The sequence below is a fragment of the Tupaia chinensis genome, unplaced genomic scaffold, assembly GCF_000334495.1.
Source record: "Tupaia chinensis unplaced genomic scaffold, TupChi_1.0 Scaffold000182_1, whole genome shotgun sequence".
NCBI classification, from domain to species: domain Eukaryota; kingdom Metazoa; phylum Chordata; class Mammalia; order Scandentia; family Tupaiidae; genus Tupaia; species Tupaia belangeri.
This window is the reverse complement of record NW_006159657.1, coordinates 263,870-283,015: the sequence shown is the minus strand read 5'-3', so window position 1 is coordinate 283,015 and position 19,146 is coordinate 263,870. Positions and strand designations below refer to the sequence as shown.

The following is a 19,146-nucleotide window of genomic DNA, read 5'->3' as shown; positions in this document are numbered from 1 at the left end:
GAAAAAGTTTGTTGTTGTCCTTCTTCTGCAGCCTGAGAGCTTAGAATTAGACTTGAGTCACCCCAGTTACATCAACCCCCTGAATAGGGTGCAGGCCAGAGCCCAAGTCATAAAGAAAGGAGCCCCTTGGCACTATGGAATTCACATTCACAAATTCCAGCCATGATATGCAGCAGTCAGTCAACTGCTGAGGCATCTTTTGGAATGCGGATATGGTCCCAAGCCACTAGCACCCGGATTTACCTGCAGCCCAAAGCAAAGGGTCTCAAATAGGTCACCAGAGGCTGAGAAAAGCCCAGAAACCACCCCAAGTCCACACCAGGAAAACCACACCAAGCTCTTCAAGGTCACACGTTTCCCTCCCACTTCCTTCAGCTCACAGCTCAGCTCCCTCCTCCACAGAAGTCTGGAGGTGGAGGTTAGAAAGTGCGCCTCTACTCCCAGCACTAGGGTGAGGTCAGGCCCTAAGGATCAGCCCGAGTTCACCAGAGACCAAGCAGATGAAAGAGGCAGTGGGAATAGACTAGTCCTCCCCCAAGAGCATTGATGCCTCCAACAGACATTCCACAGTAACCAGAGGCAATTCAGTTGTCAATACCAAGGCAGGGGAAGGGGGATGCCACAGGCAACTGGTGGGCAGAGTCGGGGCTGCTGAAGATCCCACAGTGCACAGGGCAGCACTGATTGCCACACACACACACACACACACACACACACACACACAAAGAAGCATCCAGCCCCAGATTCGATTTGCTGCTGTTGAGCCCAAGATAAAGAGACCAAGAAAGGTCAGAAACAGGAGAGACTCAGACACACAGGACCTGGCTACATCTGGCACGAAGGGACCAGGAAGGAACAGGAGCAGGAGAGGGAGGGAGGGAGGGAGGAGGACAAGGGAGGAATCAGTGGTCCCAGGGCCCCACTGATTCATGTTCCAAATTCAATTGACTAACATTTTTTTAGATTTGAATAATAATAAAAATGTCTACACTTCAAAAGAATATATTATCTGTTCCAGCCTGAAGGCTGAGGAGTTCTGCCTGGAGCCTACAGGAGAAGGCAAAGGAGCCAAGTTCAGCCTCCAGCTGGGATGGAGAAGCATCCATGGCCCCAGGACAAACCTTTAGAAGTCGTTTCTAACAAATAAGCCAGGAGATGTTGAGAGGGTCTATTTGCTCTGTTTCCAAAGGCTTTAAATGGCAGAGGGTGAGACACACACACACACACACACACACACACACACAAAGAAGCATCCAGCCCCAGATTCGATTTGCTGCTGTTGAGCCCAAGATAAAGAGACCAAGAAAGGTCAGAAACAGGAGAGACTCAGACACACAGGACCTGGCTACATCTGGCACGAAGGGACCAGGAAGGAACAGGAGCAGGAGAGGGAGGGAGGGAGGGAGGAGGACAAGGGAGGAATCAGTGGTCCCAGGGCCCCACTGATTCATGTTCCAAATTCAATTGACTAACATTTTTTTAGATTTGAATAATAATAAAAATGTCTACACTTCAAAAGAATATATTATCTGTTCCAGCCTGAAGGCTGAGGAGTTCTGCCTGGAGCCTACAGGAGAAGGCAAAGGAGCCAAGTTCAGCCTCCAGCTGGGATGGAGAAGCATCCATGGCCCCAGGACAAACCTTTAGAAGTCGTTTCTAACAAATAAGCCAGGAGATGTTGAGAGGGTCTATTTGCTCTGTTTCCAAAGGCTTTCAGATCACCTGTTTCTTACCATAATCTAGATTTCAAAATGGCCCCAAGGACTCCCCAGAAAGCCCAGCTGGAAGCACCCAACTACCCCCAAATGCAACAGTGAGTTCTTGGAGGCAGATTATCCCCAACAACCAGCACATGCCTGGGACAAAGGTGGTGCCAATGAATATGGGTGCCTCACTCCGATCCAGCCACGCTAGCATCCAGTTGGCCCTCCAACTCCCAGGCACACTCCTGCCCCAGGGCCTGTGCACTTCCTGGGCCTCCATCTCAGAGCCCCGTGGCTCCCTCACCCCATTCAGATCTTTTCAAACTGCCCTTTCCTCTCTTCCCCCTTCTGCCTGCTTTGGACTGAACTGTGTCCTCCTTCCAAAAAATTCATGTTGAAGCCCCAACCTCCAGCAGGTTGGCATTTGGAGATGAAGCCTTTGGGAAGTAATGAGGTCTAGATGAAGTCATGAGGGAGGGGCCCCATGAGGAGATTAGTGCTCTTATCAGAAGAAGCACCAGCACTTGCTCACCAGAACCTGATCCTGCCAGCTCCCAGATCTAGGACTTCCAGCCTCCAGAACTGTGAGAAAACAAATGTTTGTTGTTTAAGCCACCATCTTTTTTTTTTTTTTTTTTTTAATTATCCAGAGGGGATTAGTGCTTGCCAAAGAGAGAGAGCGGGAGAAGGAGAAAGCACACCCCAATGGGGCACGGTCACACCGCAGTCTCTCAACCATTGTTAAGATTTGGGACACACACACACACACACTCCTAGAGTGTTTTTCAAGCCACCAGGGATTCAAACCAAGAGTCAGCCATGTGGGATCTGGCTCTCTTAACTAGCAGGCCACAGGGCCAACCTGCAGAAGCCACAGCTACAGCGTTTGGTTAGGGCACCTGAGCAGACTACAAAATAACATCTCTCTTCCATCCTCTGCTCCATGTTTCCCCACAGCACTCACACCCTTCCAGTTTGTTAAATGTGTCCTTCATTTATTTTTTAATTTTATCTCTAGACAGACTCCTGGCACATGAAGGATAGAAATAAGTTTGCTGAATGAATGGGAGGTCTTTAAACCTCACAATGATAAATACCATTTACCTTATTTAAAGATGGGGAAACTAAGTCTTAGGGACCTAAAGTGATGCCCAAGATCATACATCCAAGCAGTGGAGAAGCCAGGGTTCTAACTTGGGCCAGCCTGCCTACACAGCCTGAGCTCCTCAACACCCAGCCTAGGCAGGACTACAGGACAAAGGTCACTAAATGCAATCTGAGGAATGGCCTCGAAATGGGCAATGGTTAACCCTCATTGAACATGTGCTACGGGCCAAGCACAACACTAAAGACCCTAAATGCCTTCATTCTTCTAATCCTCTGGAAGGTGGAACCATCTGTAGCCTGTTGTACAGATGAGGAAACTCAGACACAGAGCAGTCATGTGACTCCTTCAAGTCACACAGGTAGGGAATATCAAAGCCAGATTCCAGCTCAGGCAGGCAACCCAGAGGCCTTCCCTCTCAATGACATGGTTGCACATCCTCCCAGGTAGACTTTTCCCAAGTCCTACTCAATACCCAGGCCCAGGGTCCCTTGAGCAGGTTCCTTGTCCTTGGTCCACTTGCCAGGAAAAGGCACCATCTGGACTCAATCAAAGAGTCTTTCCTGCATCAAACATCCAAGAACCATGTGTGACCGGCAGCTCCCCTTGCACATGGATAAATACTGAGCTCCGTGTGGAAGATAGGAAAGCCAAGAACACCTGGGTTCCACTCACCTGTGGGGCCTCCCTTGAGGAAGACACATATCATGGATTGAACTGCTCCCCACCCAACAAAGAATTGACGTTCTAACTCCTAAGGCCTCTGAATGTGCCCTTATTTAAAGACAGGGTCTTTACAAAAGTAATCAGGTGACAATGAAGTCACCAGGGTGTGCTCTAACCCCATGACCACCAACCTTATAAAAAGGAGAAACTTGGACATTAAGTCATGTAAAAGAGAAGACCATGTAAAAGACAAGGAGACCCATTTGTAGGCCAAGGAATGCCTGAGGTCCCCAGAAGCTTAGAGAGAGGCATGAAATACATTCTCTCTCATAGCTTCCAAAGCAAGCAACCCTGCAGACAACTTGATTTTGGACTTTCAGACTCCAGAACTGTGAGAGAATACATTTCCATTGCTTTAGCCAACCAAAATGGTGCTTTGTTAGGGCAGCCCTAGATGGCTAGCTGAATAAATTTGGGATTTTGTGGATAATGAAGAAGAGAAGAGGTCACTAAGAGGACTCACTGCATCCATACTAAATTCAGACCAATGCCAACAGTCAACTTAACTTTTTTTCTTTATTCATAATAAACTGTGCAAGTGTACATGTGAGAGAAACACAAGAGACAGAGACAGAAAGAGACAAGCACCCTCCACAGGGTCTGGTCACACTGCCCTCCCCTTCCTCAGTCACATGGTCACATGTGCATTCTGGATTATAATTTCTTAGATTTTCACCCAAAATCTGTGCAAGCTTTAGCAACAACCATAAAAAATAAATAAAATAAATTTAAAAAAAAATTGTAGGCCAACCAGTTGGAATGGTAATTAATGTGGCTGGATCCCACCTGGCCAACTGAATGGCTGATGACCCAGTCCCAGACCTGATGACTTGAAAAACATGCCTAGCACATGTGCTTGTGTGACCAAACTCCCAAGAGATAGAGAAGAAATTGTGGTGTGGTCATCCCCTCTATGGGGTGCTTGTTCACTTTCTCTCTCTGGTGAGTGCACACGCCCTGTAGCAATTTTTTTTAGAGAAATTTTTGCTGTAGGGTGTATGCACTCACTGGAGAGACAGAGAGACAGAAAGACAGAAATCACCACCCAATGGTGGTGGCCACACCACAATCCCTTCTCCTCTATTCTTCTCTCAGGATTTTGGGCATACACACACATGCCCCCAGCATGAATTTTAAGCCACTGGGTCAGAGACTGGAACCGAGGTTGACTACATGGAAATCCAACAATGTAACCATTATGCATCTACTGATCCCCGTAGCAATTTTTTTTAAATGCACAATTTGCATAGAGATGGTGCTTTACCAAATGAATTAAAAGAATTCAGAACTCGTCTTTAAGTCAGGGACAACTAAAACCTATGGATTCACCTGAACTAAAATATCACACATACATTAAGAATAAGAAAGGAGATGGATAAGAATTTCCCTTCACACAACTTAATTTTAAGAAAAATATGGCTATTTCAACAAATGAAGCTCAAGTTTCTCCTAGATCCCAAGGCATATTTATAAGTGTGTAAATCAGCTACTATTTGGCTTAAATAGGCTCGTTGGGTTAGCCTGGGAAATGTTTTCATTTTACTATTTTCTAGATAGAAAACATATTCCAATTTACATAGCAAACAACTCAAAATGGAACATAACCCTTTTTAAAATTGGAGCTATCTGAAGGGCAATTTCTCTGCACTTGCATATAAAATATTTCCTCTTTACTGTAAAATCGAGTTAACATATAAAATACTGCTTTATCCCATAATCGAAATATTAGTACTGGTTGGTTTTCTTTTCAATTATAGCAATGTAGAGTAGAAACAGGCATTATCTTCCCACAAATGTTATATTTACTATTGTTAATTTGGGGGGCTTTTTGTTTTAATGTAAAAGAACAGACATTTTGATTTTTATCTTCTCTTTCCTTTCATCCGTCGATAATAAACCTTGTACCAATTTTCTTCCTTCGATTTTTCTCTTTGCTCCTTTTCCCTTTGGAATCCATAGGAATCAAAGTCTGTGTTCTAAAGAATGGCAATATTCTGCAAAATCAGAAAACTTGAGAGCGGGTTGGGATCTTAGAAACCATTGTGTCAACAAACAGTAATTGGACACAGTAGAAGTCATCGAATATTTGATAAATGGACCATCTGTGTTCCAAAGCACAAAGTTGAACTGAGGCCACTGGCTCCTAAAAAATGTCCAGACATGTTTTTGCAAATGGAGAAAGAAAAGGAGAAGAATGTGACTGAACTGTTTTGAAAGGCTGGGTCTCAAAGGTGGGACAATTGAGCTCTGTGTTTGTAAACACAGTGATTTACAAGAATGTATGGCTTTTCTCCCAATTAAAACACCATGCAAAATGGTAAGGCTGAGCTTTGTCAGCTAAAGCAAGCAGACAGGAACACAGGAGCGCTCAAATGATAGCGTTTCTAGTTGAAGTGATTGTTTATGATCAGAACGTCTTCGTTTTTATAATTATTTGGAAGGAAAACAAGATGTTGACAACACGATCTGATCATTTTTCTTTCCAGAACTCATCTCTAGGTTTCTCGCTGGGGATAAGGGACAGTTATTATAATTAGATGCTCAAGAAGCTAATAAAAAGCCCACATTTACCAAGTGTTTATAATGAGCCTGTACTGCAGTAGGGAGTTGCACACAATATCTCATTTTTTTTAAATCTGCTGGAGGGCGCATGCACTCCTCAGAGACAGAGAGTGGAAAAAGTACCCCTCCTGGGCAGTGGTCATACTGCAATCCCTTCCCCTCCACTTCTGCTTTTAGGATTTTGGATACACACACGCACACGCCTACTCGGCATGTTTTTAAACCACCAGGTCCAAACTCATACTGCACAGCCGGCCAAGAGGGACCCATGCACCCAAACCCCACACCGTCAGCTCACGTCATCTTTCTGAAAGAACTAGAAGTAGTGCATTTTATTATGATTAAGTTCATTAAGGTAACATAACACAAGATGATGATGGTGTAAATAAAACAGACGTTTTGGGGGACCAGACAGTGACGTAGCAGCAAAGCAACACTCTGCAGGGCTGACCCACAGGGGAGGTTTGGGGTTCACATCTGGAGGCCTCTCTCAACGTGCTGGACTGTACGCACCCATGATTTGGGGCTCCAAAGTAGGGAGTGGATCACAGCATCGAGGTCCTGATGGGGCTGTTGTCATTCTCCCTCAATGTGTATCTCTCTGGCTCATGAAAGGAAGGCTGACTACAGTTCAAATCCCAGACCTGGTGGCTTGCTTTCTCACTTTCTCTCTGTCTCTCTCTGGTGAGTGCATGTGCCCTGTAGCAAATTCAAAAGATACTAATAAATAAAATTAAAAATTAAATAAGTAATTCTTTGCAAAAAATAGAAAGAAGAAGAAGAAAGGAAAGAAGGAAGGGGGTGAGGGAGAGGGAGAATTTTTGGTTACCTTTCTGTGACATAAAAATCTGGCATTAGGTAACCCAGAGCAGGTATGACATCTCCATTGTGACAGGGAAGTGACTTCCCTCTGCCCTCCATCCTCCATTCCTAAAATGTTCCAAAGAGCTCTCCCATCCATCCAGTAACACCCACAGTCCAATTCAGTGGAAGGAGGAAGGGGAGGAGTAGGACGACACCCAGGAGAACTTCCCCCCTCACTTTAGCTTCACCCATTGGTCAGAATTTAGTCACATGGCTACACAAAGCTGCGAGGGAGGCTGGGAAATGTGGTAATTATTTTGCGTGGCCATTCACCCAGCTAAAAGTCAGGGCAGAGTGGATCTGGGGGAACAATGAGCAGTCTTTGCCAACGGTACATACTACTGTTAACCTCTTCTACAGATGAAGAAACGTAGAAATTGGTCATTCAACTGGGGACACAGAGTTAATAGGTAATAAGTTAGAATTTGCAAAGTATGGGGGCCGGCAGGTGGCCTGGTGGTTAAAGGCACTAGACTCCCACATGGTCAACTGTGGTTCAAGTCCTGGATCTAATGGCTTGCTTTATCACTTCCCCTTTCTCCCTCTCCCTCTCTCTCTCTCTCTCTGGTCAAATTAAAAAATAATAATAACAAATGGAATTAAATGAATAAATAAATAATTCTTTTTTTAAAAAAAGAATTTGCAAAGTATTCTGTGACAATTTTCTCATGGTCCTCCATTAGTAAGGTATTAACTATTAATCGTCTACATTGCTCAGGAGAAATTATACAAAAACAGTTCAGTTCAAAATTTACTGTTTGGGGACCAGCAGATGGCGTAATGGTTACATCACTGGACACCCACAAGGCTGACCACAGTTGGAGCCCTAGACCCATAGGCTTGAAACTCACACCAGGCGCGTGTGCGTGCATGCCCAAAATCCCAAGAGGAGAGTGGAGGAGAAGGGACTGTGGCATGGCCATCCCCCTAGAGGGTGATTTCTTGCTTTCTGTCTCTCTGTCTCTCCAGTGAGCATGCACATCCTATAGCAAAAATCTCTATTAATAAAAGAAGGGGGGAGGGCTGGCAAGTAGCATAGTGATCAAGAGGACTGGACTCCCACATGGACAACTGCGGTTCAAGTTCTGACCGGGCGGCTTGCTTTCTCACTTTTTCTCTCTCTGGTCAAATTAAAAAATAATAGTGACAAATAAATTTGAATTAATTATTTTTTAAAAAAGAGAGAATCTTGGTGTTTTATGTTCAAGACATTGCTTATTTTATCAAATAGAATTTTTTTTAAGATTTTTGAAATAGTGCATGTGCACTCACTGAAGAGAGACTGAGAGGGAAAGTGATAAGTCACCCCTGTGGGGGACGGCCATGCCGCAATCCCTTCTCTAGTCTTCTTTCAGCCATGCACATGTACCAGGTGCATTTTTCAAGCCAACAGTTCCAGGACTGAAACCGTGGAGCAGTCACGTGGGACTCAGTGCCTTAACCACCACGCCACCCTAGAAAAAATGTTTAAGTTTACTTATTTACTTAACTGCATGAGATAGAGAAAGCCACATACCTGTGATTATTCTCCATTTCCAGCCTTCCAGCCAGCCAGAATTTGACCTCAGGGACTTCCCATATGGCCCCAGCATTGTACAATGACACCCTGTCACCTCTGCTACCACAGCTGGGCCTAGCAAGTAGATATTTTTAAAGCACAATTACCACTGTGCCAGGCAAAAATGTGCAGATTAACAAGATGTGGTCTCCTCTATGGGGGGGGGGGGGGTGTGATTTCTAGCTTTCTGTCTCTCTGTCTATCTCGGTCTTTCTGGTGAGCACATGCGTCCTATAGTAAAAACTTCTCCCGCCCAAGCCCCCAGTGGCTCCAGCTAGAGTATCTCCACTTCCACAGCCGAGCTGAAGCTCAGCACTGGGATCTTAACCACAGCAGCCACAGGTCTGCACCAGGCACAGGAGACAGAGAAACGAAACCCCTCACTCCACCCTGCTCATTCCAAACAAGAGGACACGTGGAACAGTGAACTGGGAAAGGGAAGAGGGGAGACAGATGAGGAAGGTCAGGATTGAGGGAAGCACAGGAACAAGCCGGGGTCAGGAAAAAGCAGGGGAATCGGGACTGTGGGGGCTGTGGGGAGTAACACAGGGTTTACCTTCCCCTCCGGGAAGATCACCACCGCCCACAGTCCTCCTGCCCAGCCTGGTCCCACTGACCAGCTCCAGGGCTGCCCCACTGTCGTCTAAGCACTGGGCCAGCTGTGAACCATGCAGCAGAGACCAATAGAGATGGTCTCCACCCCCAAACAAGGGCGACAGAGTGCCCAGAAATAAATGGATCGTGGGGGCCAGTAGGTGACATGGTGGTTAAGGGCACTGGACTCCCACATGGTGGTTCGAGTCCCGGACCGGGTGACTTGCTTTCTCTCTCTCTCTCTCTCTCTCTCTCTCTCTCTCTCTCTTTTTCTCCCTCTCTAGTCAAATTAAATTAAAATAAATAAATAAAGTTAAATAAAATAATTCTTTAACAAAAAATAAATAAATAGATCATGGTAAGTCAGGACACGCACAATGAAGGCAGAGAACAGGGAAAGATGCAGGAAACACGAGAGCACACAGGAGCGACCCAGCATGAAACGATGGGGAACGATGGTGTGGGAGACGGCCAGGGGAGCTCCCCAGGCCAAGGCACCAAGGTAAGAAAAGCAGAAGAAGGTGCCAGGTGCATGGTGGGTTCGGGGGAGTGGTGAAAACACTGTCATTTGCATCTGTTTGGTCTCTGGATGGAACACCATCAGGAGATCAGGTGTGTTCGGGACAAGAGCAACTACCCCTAAGGACACCATTGTGGACATCCAGTGAGCAGGGACTCTGACCTGGACGAGGTCAGCTAGGTGAGATGAAGACATGGGGCTGGACTCAGAGGTATTAGGACAGGGGAGCCAGAGGCCTGGGACAGCAGGATGGGAGCACCGTGTCGCGGGGTCAAGTGTGGGCTCCTGAGAGAGGTGGCCAGCCTGGTGGGCAGCAGGACACACACACAGTGAACCTGGCTCAAGACACCTTGCCACATCCGAGGCCAAGGAGCTGCACCGAGGACTACTAAGACCATGTCAACAAGGAGAGAAGTCCCTCCGGGCAGCACAATCCACACAGTGAAGGGCGTGACAGCCGCAGGTCTATCGGCTAGTAAATGGAAAAACAAACCGCAGTCGATCTGCACGAGGGAATATTGTCCAGCCGTTGGTTAAGAGGAAAGAATTGGGACCAGCAGTTAGCGTAATGGCTATGTCGCTGGACTCCCACGTAGTCGACCGCGGTTCACGGCCCGGACCTGGTGGCTTAAAACACGCCGGGCACATGTGCGTGCGTGCCCAAGGTCCCGAGAGGAGAATGGAGGAGAAGGGATTGCGGCATGGCCATACTCCCTGGGCAGGGGGGGAGAGAGGATTTCTCGCTTTCTGTCTCTCTGTCTCTCTCTGTCTATCTGGCAAGCGCACACGCCCTATAGCAAAAACCTCTCAAAAAAAAAAAAAAGGAAAAAATTACTGACACTTGATGCAACTCGATGAACCTTACTGTTACACTAAGTGAGAAAAACACACATATAAAGGACCTCATGGTTTATGACTCTGTTTATATAAAATACCCCAAACAGGGACTAGCAGTTGGTGTAATGGTTATGTCACTAGACTCCCATGTAGTCGATCACGGTTCAAGTCCCAGACCCGGCGGCTTAAACTCACACCAGGCGCGTGTGCGTGCGTGCCCAAGATCCCGAGAGGAGAATGGAGGAGAAGGAATTGCGGCGTGGCCATCCCACATTACCACCTGGGGGGTAATTTCTCATTTTCTGTTTCTCTGTCTCTTTCTAGCGAGCGCATGTGCCATATAGCAAAAACCTGTCCAGAAAGAAAGAAAGAAAGAAAGAAAGGAAGGAAGGAAGGAAGGAAGGAAGGAAGGAAGGAAGGAAGAAATACCCCAAATGGATGAACCCAAAGAGACAGAGAATGGATTAGTGGCTACAGAAGAACAGAGGGAAACCTCGAGTGACTGCTGAGGAGTGCGGGCTTCCTTCTGAGGTGATGAGCAAGCTCGGAATTAGATGGCAATGGTCATACACTGTGAGTGGCCTTAAGGCCATGGAATTGCACACTTTAAAAAGGCCAAAAGTGATACACTTTGTTATTTTTTCACAGTTTTTTAAAAGACACTCAAAGACCAACTTACAGCGGCTCCTCAGCCAAAGACACAACTATCGGAGCGTTAATATCGGCGATAACTGCATATTAAATGTGTTTCAATCACGAGTCCCTCGCAACACTGAAAAGCATGTCTTTAATGTTCATTAGTCCCTCTTGGAAGATTCTAGTGAGCCAACAAACTCATTTTCTTAAAACTTAAAGGGAAAAAATGAAGTATTCATCTCTCCTTTCCTTTGCAAAGCATGCCCTGGATAATCGAATGGAGGGAGGGGAAGTTTCTCTACACAGAACTATTCCACATAATCACAGGGAGGAAATTCAGATTAGACTATCATCAGATGGCAATCCCAGGGGAACTAGTGGGTCCAAGCACTGCACATCCCAAAAAGACACCCGCCGGACATTAGCATCCTCTGAGGGGAGGATGCTACACCTCCTGTGAAGCAGTCTTGCCAAAACAGGCAAATCTGCATCTGAGCAAACCTCAACATCTAAGGACAAATCTACATAAAGAACAAAAGACAAAGAGGCGTGTGGGTGGCCCATGGTGGGGTGGTTAAGGTGGTTGGATCCAACATGGCCAGTTGCATGGTTCAAGACCTGGAGGGAACCAGCAGTTAGCGTAATGGCTAGGTCGCTGGACTCCCACATAGTCAACTGCGGTTCGCGTCCCGGACCCGGTGGCTTAAACTCATGCCAGGCGCATGTGCGTGTGTGCCCAAGATCCCGAGAGGAGAATGGAGGAGAAGGGATTGAGGCGTGACCATCCCCCCTGGGGGGTGATTTCTCGCTTTCTGTCTCTATGTCTCTCTCTGACTGTCTGGCGAGCGCACGTGCCCTATAGCGAAAATCTCTCAAAAAAAAAAAAAAAAAAAAAAAAGACCTGGACACTGCAGCTTGAAAACCATGTCAGGTGCACATGTATCCATGCCCAATAGCCCAAGAGAACAATGAGGGGAAAAGGACTGCAGTGTGGCCATAATCCCCAGGGGGTGAGTTCTCACTTTCCCTCACTCTGTCTCTTTCCAGCAAGCACACACACCCTGCGGCAAAAACCTTAAAACAAAACAAAACAAAACAAAACAACAACTGACCGTGTTCTTTCTCTTCACATCCTTGCCACTGCAGTCCAATAACCGTCCCCTCCCTGAGGCAGGCAGGGATGAACAGGGAGCATCCTTCCCTGGAAATGGGAAAGAGGAAAGCATGTGAGGTCTCAGTTCGGTTCAACCCAAGTATGCCCACGAAGTGATTTTTAACTGTCCTGATTTTGCAAACCTTCCATCTCGCAGCCTGGGTCTGTGGGAACATGTGCAAATCCCCCTCAGTCCACTGCTCCGCCTGGTCCAGACAGGGTTGCTCCTGCCCAAGGAGCCACTGAGTCTTCTGCCAGGAGCCCAGCGTCCTCCAAGGCTCTTCTGTGCACACTCCACAGCAGCCGGGCGGGGAAGCGGGGACTTCATGACCACACGACCACACGGCAGGTGCCTCTCACAGCTGTTTTTCTTTTGAACTCTGTGTCTTTTAAATCCATAGATAATTTGCAACATTTTTACTGAGATAAAAATTCACATAACATGAAACTCGCCATTTTAAAGTGCACAGTTCGGTGGTTTCAGTATACCATGTTATGCAATCACCACAGTTTATCTAATTCCAGAACATTTTCATCGCCCCAGAACGACACCCCACAGAACAGGAGCACTCGCCCCCATTCTACCCTTCCCTCCACCGCCAATGCCAATGGACCGAATTACCTTCTCCGGACATTTCCCATCCATGGAATCACGCATGCTGTATTTTGTTCATCAGAGAAAGACACAGGGTGGGGCGTGGGGGGTAGAAAGCATCCCTAGTGGACATGGTCAAGCTGCAATCCCTTCTCCTCAGTCCCTCCATCCTGTCCGGATTTGGGAGCACACATGCACACACCCAGTATGTTTTTCACGCCACCAGGGCCAGGATTCAAACCATGGTTGGCCATGTGGGAACTGGCTTCCTTAACCAGTAGGTTGTGGGGCTGGCCCCTATTTTTGGTCCCCTCTCTTTAGTGGCAGACTGCTGCATCCTCTGCCCCAGCATCCCAGTTAGCCAGAGCACAGATGCTCACAACCCCACCGGATGCTCAGGTTGGTCCACGACCCCAACCCGGGCCTCCTGCTGGCCCTGCCCTGGACAGCAGCACCCAACACCTGTTCCACCACAGCTGGGCCTATCCACCCATCTGGTGACGGGCACGTGGGCCGGTGGGGGTGCTGGAACCTGTGCTGGGCCAGGGCTGTAAGGGTCAGATGCCCTGCGGTGTAGGAGCCTCTAGATGGCAGTGCCCAGCCACAAACAGCAGCAGATGAAGCAGCATGCAGAGGGAGGTGCAGGAGGGAGGGTGCGCACTGGCAGGGGGGCAGGAGCTCAAGGCCCCCAGCTGGTTAGCTCACTGGTGAGAACTGCTCCTCTTTGGGGCCTCGACAATAATGCTGCTAATGGATGCTTTACAGCCTCTTGGGAACTTACCTAGCCTCAGAGCATCTAATAGCTGTCCACAATTCTTGGAAGCAAATCTGAGTTCTTCACGTTGGCCTGCCCATCCCTCTCCTCAGTCTCCACCTCCTGCTCTCTATAGGGGCCAGGCACACGGTCTTCAGTCCCTTGCCACCTACACTCCTTGACTTGGGACCTGGGCAGAGGCTGACCCCACTGTCCGGACTTGCCTGCCCTCCCTCATCAGCCTGCAACTCCATGTGGACAGAACCACATCGCACCCATGACTGTGCCCATGAAGCAAGGTCAATGACACCTACCCTGAGTGTCCTCGTCTCGGTTAAATCAGAGAAGAGACTCTTAATCTAGATCCACAGATACACGGAGGCTGAAAGACTCAAGCAAACTCCTAGAATTTTTCTGGGGGAAGTACCTGTGGGCACCCCCTCCACACATTCTCAAAGAGCCACGCCTACCACCACCAAACCATCAGGACTCACTGGTCAAAGTCGATGGTTCTCAAGCCAGAGCCTCCTGGGAAGTGTTCAGATTTAGATATTCTACAACCCTTCTCCCTGCAGCAAGGTCTGAGTTGCAGGCTTGGGAAGGGCTTTGGATCCTTATTATTAATACTAGTGGTTGCCGGGGCCAGCAGGTGGTGTGGTGGTTAAAGGTGCTGGACTTCCACATGTCTGACCATGGTTCGAGTCCCAGACCTGGCAGTTTGCTTACTTACCTTCCATCTCTCTCTCTCATTATGTCCCTATCTGGTCAAAATAAAATTAAGTTAAATCAAATAATTCTTTCAAAAAAAAAAAAATACTAAGTGTCTGCCACCAGGTGTCTTTTGTAGTCTCCAAGGACCACAGAAACACATGCTGAAGTCTTCCTTGACCCACCTAAAGATCTTGGCAAAAGGCATCTTGAGGCTCCCTCGAGGGTTAACGTTCTCAGAGGCTTCCAGAAAACACACGACCCTCCTGGGGGTCACGTTACAGGTGTGGTGATGCAAGAGACCTCTCTGCCCTGCGGCTGCAGGTGGGGGCGCTGGAGCCTGTGCTGGGCCAGGGCTGTAAGGGTCAGATGCCCTGCGGTGTAGGAGCCTCTAGATGGCAGTGCCCAGCCACAAACAGCAGCAGCTGAAGCAGCATGGAGAGGGAGGTGCAGGAGGGAGGCTGCTCACTGGAGGGGCGGCAGGAGCTCAAGGCCCCCAGCTGGTTAGCTCACTGGTGAGAACAGCAGGAAGCTGGGGCATTCAGACATTTCAACCTAGCGATGGACAGGAGCGAGGCAGCCTAGTGACCTGCGATTCTGGATTATCAATAATGAAAGTAGCAGCTACATAGAAAACTCAGTGCCAGTGAGTTCAGCCAAATTAAGGTATTCTTGCCTAATTTCCCATCACATTACAAGCACTTCCCCACATCTTGAAATATATTTTTTTAAATGTGCTTTATAAAGGCTTCATAATTTTGCATCTAATGAAACTAGTAGGATGTGTTTAATCAGTCCCCTACCGCCATGTTTCCAGGTACCTGTCTTTACTCTCAGTAACTAACATTTCAACCCTACTGTTGAATAATGCTGTTCGTTCCCTTGGAATATATGTTTAGAAACAGGATTACAGGAGAGTTGAGACTGTAGCCTAGTGGTTAAAGGGAGCCAGATCCCACATGACCAGTGGTGGTTCAGACCCCAACCTTCATGGCCTGAAAAACACACCAGGAACATGTGGGTGTGTGAGTGCCCAACATCCCAAATGAGGGAGTAACAGAGAAGGGACTGCAGAGTGACCATGCTCCATCAGGACATGCTTTCTCACTCTCCCTCTCCCTCTGTCTGTCCCTCTGTCTCAGGTGAACATACCCACCCTTTGGCAATTAAAAAAAAAAAAAAAAAAAAAAAAAGAGCTAGGACCACTTTAAAGCTCTCGATAGATGTGGCTCTCTTGTTCTCGGAAATGTTTCAACACTTCGGGAGCCATGTGTGAGAGAGCACATCATCTCAGACTTCCTGCCCCACTAATCTCCACTGACCTTCCCCAAACTGTATCCAGGGCCACATGGATAGTGTGGTAAACACATCTTTCTGGGAGGAAATCCCACGTGGGAAGATTTATGGTTCAGGTCCAAAGACCTCCCTGACTACTGCCAGGCTCTCACTTGCCGATGGCCCAGAGCTGGCCAAGGCAGGTGATAGAACATGGTGTTAAGACCCTATTGGCAGGGCCAGCAGGTGGTGTGGTGGTTAAGGGCACTGGATTCCACCATGGCTGACCTAGGTTCCAGTCCCAAACCTGGTGGCTTTCTCTCTCTCTCTCTCTCTCTCTCTCTCTCTCTCTCTCTCTCTCTCCCCCCCCCCCCCTCTCTCCTCCCTCCCTCCTCCCTCCCTCCATCTCTGGTCAAAATAAAAATAAATTTAAAAAGTTAAATAAAATAATTAATAATTCTGAGGTTTTTTTTTTAAAAAGACCACATTAGAGAATCTCTCTTTCTCTCTCTCATTCATAGAATATAATTACATGAGTAAACTTTAAAAAAAAAATTGTATTCAAAATCCGATCTCTTTAAAACTTGAATGTGACAAGTTAAGGTTAGACCTTTTTTTTTATTCTCATATCTAAGGAATCTTGTAAAGACTTATATAAAATACATATTATTTTTTAAAAAGGGGGGATGAGTAGATAAGTGTAATGGTTATGTTGCTGGACTCCCATGTAGTTGACCGCAGTTCGATTCCCAGACCCAGCAGTTTAAACTCACACTGGGTGTGTGTGCATGTGTGTCCAAAACTGTATGAGGAGAATGGAGAAGGAATTACAGCATGGCCATGCCCCCCCAGGGATGATATCTTAGTTTCTGTCTCTCTTTCTTTCTCTCTCCAGTGAGCACATGTACCCTATAGCAGAAACTCTATTTTTTTTTTTAAGAATAAAAAGAGGGAATGGCCCCAGAGTCTAGTGGTTAAGGGAGCTGGATTCCACATGGCCAACAAGCAGTTCAAATCCCAGTACTGGTGGCTTAAAAAACATGCCTGCATGTGTGCTTGCATGCCTAAAATTCCAACAGGATGGAGAAATGGAACGGATTGTGCTTGCTGGTGCTTTCTCTCCCTTCCCACACACCATCTTTGTCTCTCTAGTGAATGCACAATTTAAAAAAAAAAAAAAAAACTAAGCATGGATACTGTTTTATTTTTTAGAGATTTTTGCTATAGGGCACGTGCACTCGCCAGAGAGATAGAAAGCGAGAAATCACACACCCCCCCAGGGGGGGTGGCCACACTACCACCCCTTCTCCTATTCTTCTCCGGATTTTGGATACACACACATGCGCGCCCAGTGTGAGTTTTGAGTCGCTGGGTCCAGGACTCGAACCATAGTCGACTACATGAGTCCAGAGACATAACCATGATGCCATCTGCTGGTCCCATAGATTCTAAAATTTATTTTGCACCAAAATTAATTTGTACGTTAATTCCACTTTCATGACCTTTTAAAGTCTCTTTGTATTAGTCATTTGTATTTCTGCTTCTGAAAACCCTCTGTTCATACCTTTTATCTATTTTTCCTTTATGACACAAAACTTTCTAATTCACATATAAAAACTATGTGTATCTATCAGGGAGGTTAGATTTTTCATACTTGTCATGGTTCCATTTTCTTTCAATTTTTTTTATTGGTGATAAATGAAATTTTACACTTCTAATCAATCTTGAAAAAATATTATTACCTTTATGTGTATAAAGTTAAATATTCACATAAATTTTCTCCCAGTTTCCAAATTTATTTTTTTTACATTTAACTTTTTTCCTTTTTTTTTTCTTTTTCAGAAGGCTTTCATGGAGCCTGTCCTGTATCACAAAAGTTAAGCACTGCATTAAGGAAGCTGGATCACACATGGCCAACCAGGGCTCGAGTTCCAGCCCTGTCGCGTGTGCTCATGCTCAGGATCCTGACAAGATGAAGAATCAGAGGGAAAAGGATTTCAGTGTGATCAGGCCCCATTAAAGGGTCTTTTCTCTGTCTCTGTCTCTCTCTTTCTCTCTCTCCCTTGTCTCGTGTGCACATACATGGCCTCTGGCTTTGAAAAAAATTTAAGTTTCTCTCACTTAATGATAGAGTGTGCATGCCTGCATGAAAGGGAAAGGGAGGGGCACCTTTGATGGGCGCTCTGCCACAGTGACCTTCCCCAGGACGCCAGCTCATCAGGACCCTGGGCATGCACACACACCCGAGTCTTCTCATCTACCTGGATGGGGGTAGGAACCAGCGGTCAGCCATGTGGCTTCCAGCACCAGTACACTACACTACAGACTGTGCCACTTAGGCGGGCCCACCACGAACTCTTCAATGTATTTCTTTTCCCCCATTAGTCATTTTCCCAAAACCATTAGCTGACTGAGCCACCCCTTCCCTGTCACTTGGTTATTTTGAGATGGACTACCAAGTTCTTACAGAACCATATTTTCTGAAGTAGCTATCATATTTCATGGTTTGTGCTAACACCTAACTTAGAATCAATACCATTTTATTCACTTATTTCAAAATTTCCAGGACTATTCTCAGCTGCAGATGCCGACAGCTGAATAGTCATACTTCTTAACACACCCAAGGGTGGCGCAACAGTCCACAATGGAAGTTCCCCGGCCCCTGTCTCGGGGCCTCTCCACAAGCCGTGTTGTGCAGCTGGGCTGGCTGGGACTAGGGTGCTGGTGTCTCTCTTCCTTGCTTCCTGTCTCTCACTCATGGAATAAACTTTAAAAATAAATACTCTGGGGGCAAGCAGGTGGTGTGGTGGTTAAGGTGTTGGACTCCCACACGGTCAACCACAGTTCATGCTCCCGGAACCAGCAGCTTGAAACTCACGCTGGGCGCATGTGTGTACATGCCTGAAATTCAGAGAAGAGAGTGGAGGAGACGAGATTATGTCTTTGGTTTAATGCTAGTGGAGGAAAAAAGCAAACTCTAAGGAAATGCCTGTAGTGTGATTGCATTCATATTTTAAAAACTCATAAACACATATGAATACATAGGAAGTGGTCTAGACTAGAGGTCTGGAAGTTTTTCTGTAAAAGGTCATTCTGTAGATATTTTCAGCTCTGTGAACCAGGTTTCTCTCACAACCATTAAGCTCTGCCTATGTAACATGAAAGGATCCTCAGACAATACCAAACCCCATGGCCGCATCCCATAAAACGTTATTTACACAGAGAGTGGATTGAATTTGGCCCTCAGGCTGTAGTTGGCTGATGATCAGTCCAGAGCAATAGATACCAAAGCGATACCTCTCTTCTCCCAGAGAGGAGAGCCAGAATCTAAGTTTAGGAGATAAATAGAAGTATTAGCTTTATCTGTTATGTGTAAGGGCAGTTCAGATTTATGTATCTATTTTACCATATTTAATAAATACTTATGTAGTGCTTGCAATATTCTAAGAACTTCGTAAGTAGTAAAGTCAGTAAATTCATTTAAGCCTCATAACAACTAGAAATAGAAACTATCCATTACCGGGGCCAGCAGCTGGCACAGAAGTTAAGGCAGCTG

At 46.6% G+C, this 19,146-nt stretch overlaps 1 long non-coding RNA gene across 1 annotated transcript in view; it reads right to left on the bottom strand.

Moving 5' to 3' along the window:
• The window catches only part of LOC106734682 (uncharacterized), a 43,809-nt gene extending 28,405 nt beyond the window's left edge, over positions 1–15,404 (bottom strand). The window contains exons 1-2 of the long non-coding RNA XR_001370221.2: positions 12,402–15,404; positions 12,218–12,306 (exon numbers count right to left, since the gene is read on the bottom strand). This is a non-coding gene — a long non-coding RNA (uncharacterized LOC106734682). The remainder of the gene's footprint in view (positions 1–12,217; positions 12,307–12,401) is intronic.
• Positions 15,405–19,146: the final 3,742 nt, after the last annotated feature.